The sequence below is a fragment of the Berghia stephanieae genome, chromosome 1, assembly GCF_034508935.2.
Source record: "Berghia stephanieae isolate SIO BIC M18660-M18661 chromosome 1, UCSD_Bste_1.3, whole genome shotgun sequence".
NCBI lineage: Eukaryota > Metazoa > Mollusca > Gastropoda > Nudibranchia > Aeolidiidae > Berghia > Berghia stephanieae.
This window is the reverse complement of record NC_088360.1, coordinates 80,326,586-80,329,878: the sequence shown is the minus strand read 5'-3', so window position 1 is coordinate 80,329,878 and position 3,293 is coordinate 80,326,586.

Here is a 3,293-nt window from a genome sequence, read left to right as displayed (position 1 = left end):
TGTACGACTCTTATACACGGTTTAACATCATTGCCTATACTATGCTGCAGTCCATTTAATTCACTTCATGACTCCTTGGAGACCATTTAATATTTAGAAATAAATCGAATATGACTTCTGCGAAAACTTATTCCAGAGGCTATCCCAAAAGGCCATTCAACGAGACGGGGTAAATTTCTACGCTAGTCACCCAACACTGCTAAATACAAGACTAAGTTTGGAAACTTTCGAAATCGTATTTTTATACGACGTTGGTATAACCGGCATAGTTTCTTTACCAATCATAGATTTTTAATCCAACTGAACAAGTTTAAGGTATTGTTTTTATTGTTTGCAAATTTTCGAAAGTTTCTGGTTTTATAAATATATATACACACATATTGACGATAGATTAGCGTCCTGTCCAAAGGATAGCAAGCAATTGCTATTGTCCGTTTCACGCTATAGAAGTCGGAATAAAATCCGGCTCCATGGGACCAATTGCTCTGAAGGACTATTCTACTCTACCCTATATATATATATATATATATATATATATATATATATATATATATATATATATATATATATATATATGACATTTTGAGATTACTACACAGGTTGAAAGATCAATGGATTTGATTGCTCTCTTACTCTTTTTTCCGACCTCTTTAACTGATTCCCCTGTGCCGCAACACCTAAATCTCCAGCCATCTACTTGGATTGTTAAAATTAAGACATTATGGTAAATAGATTCGGGTAAACAAGAGGTGACTGTACTTTTTACATTCATTGCATCAACTTTTATCTTTATGTACCTGTCTGTTTGGCAACCTTCCACATTGTTTTTCTTTTTCTTTCTGTTCTTTGTACGTTCTCTTTATAACACATGCTGTGAATGATTATGTTATCATGTCATCTATTTATACAGCGATAATTTGGAAGGATAGAACTTAAAACACTTTCCTTTGTGTTAAAATTTTGCGGGTTAAAATCGTATTGACTGAAACAATCACAAATGATTTAAAAACATTGTTTTTTGGATATTCAGAGAGAAATTAAATCAATTAATCTTCCATTATACGACAACCAGAGGAAGCAGGGATTATATTGTTATTTCCCGGGGTTTTTGCTTTTTTTTTTTATTTTTCTGGTAAAACTAATATCTAAAAATATAGACACATCGTGACTGTAATGAAAGGCATTAAGTGAATAGATATCAAGTTTATTGAGATAGCATTTACGGATTTAAAGACACAGTGGGCTGCCTTATATTTTTTAAAAATCCCATAAAGTCTTTGCCAATATAAGGATCATTTTAATCCATCTATATGTGAAGGACGAGTTATTTAGACTATTAAAATGTGTTGTTTAAAAGAAAAATGTCCTTTTTAATTTTATTCTGAAGAGGAGAAAACACGTAAAGCGTTGATACTTTTAATACGGCATACGCTTTATTCTCTCTCTCTCTCTCTCTCTCTCTCTCTCTCTCTCTCTCTCTCTCTCTCTCTCTCTCGCCCCCCCCCCCCCACCCACTTTTAGTCAGGGTTTATAATTCTGCACACTAACTTATATTAAAAGTTTACATACAAAACAAATGAGATGGGATTTTATAGGGTTGTAAACACTCACTAGACAAATCCGAGAAATTAGGCTTCGGTAACTGGGTTAATGTTAATGTTAGTATGGTGAGTACAATTTGGCTGGCATGGTATCTAAAATTAGAATAACATTTCTTATTTTATCCGAGATAAAACAAACAAACAAACAATCACAAGAAGTAGAAGAAACCAACAATAACAACAAAATCTCTCCCCCCCCCCCCCACACACACACAATAATAACAACAAAACAACAAACAAAGGTTAAACTCTGTGTAAAACTGGAGCTTTCTCGGGTAATTAATTTGAATCTTAATTGACGTAAAGTGTATGTTGTGATAATCCAACCTCTAATCTAGAGGAGTACACCATGGTGTTCATTAAAAAGCCAAGAGCCAGCAGTATAATTATGATGCGCCGCCTCAAAATGTGCGGCTATGTGTCCCGCCCTGAGCAGCACATGGTTAATTCCTTGGAAAAAGGCTCTTTACTCAAATTCTCTCACCTTACTCAGGTGTAAAATGAGTACCTGGTCATTAACGACGTTGTATCTTGTCGCGTCTATGTCGGAGAAGTGGCAAGAAAGAAGAGACAAATAGAAGTCAAATAGTTTTTCCCAAAAGACAGAAGTCGTCTGGTGCCTCTTCTACCCTGTTTTAGTTGAGTTCCTGACAACTCGACAGATAGTAATAAAGTTTTAAGTTTAAATAAATAGGTAGTAGAAGTGGTGGTAGATATGGCACGTTATATATATATATATATATATATATATATATATATATATATATATATATATATATATATATATATTTATATAGGGAGAGATCAGGTTCATAATCGCCGTTAAAGCAGAAATACTTTAATTTAAATCAATAGAATAGCCTCAGACAATAACACGTTAACACATAATTAAACAAAGGAATAATATTAAATTTTGATTAAATTAAATTTAGGCTATGGGTAAGTTAATTTTTCATCCTTTCACGTTCTGTTTCTCAATTTATTATTATTTGTTCCTTATCTGTTTTGTAGGGGTTGACTGTGGTTGGTGGCGGCGAAAGGTTGCTTTTGCTTGTTTAATGCATGGATGTGTTTCTTGGTCATTCTTTGGTTGTCCCAGTGGGTCACTTGATTAATGATTAACCAGACATCTTAATATAATTCGTTGGATTAATTTTTCTCAAGCGTTGAATAAGTTTAAAACAGCTTCATTTAACAATGGGCTGCAATTGCCAGATTTTCATGACAGTTTCTTCCCATTACATTGTTCAATACAATTTTTGTTATACGAACGTGCTTATATATAGGAACCGATACAAGGTAGATCATCATAAAGGATTGCTGTGCCTACACTTACATTTCGAATGAATCTCAACAGTTACCGTGGTGTAGTTTTTGTAACCAAATGTATATAGACGTCATTATTGAAACAATCTGATAACTCTTGCTTCGGACAACTACAATGATAAAAGCAACGATACTGATATCTACCCTTGCATCATTGAATGGAATTAATAAGTATATTGTTTGTTGTGTATATAGAGCACTAACAATTCTTTACTAAATGTTTGCTAAATATTGATTAATTTTGAATCACAACGAGGGATATTATTTGTAATAAGAGCGTCGTTTGTTTGTTCATCAGACAAAAAGAGTTACCTCCGGGGGGACACAGTATAATCAGCTGATCCGCCACAAAATATCGGGTTATCC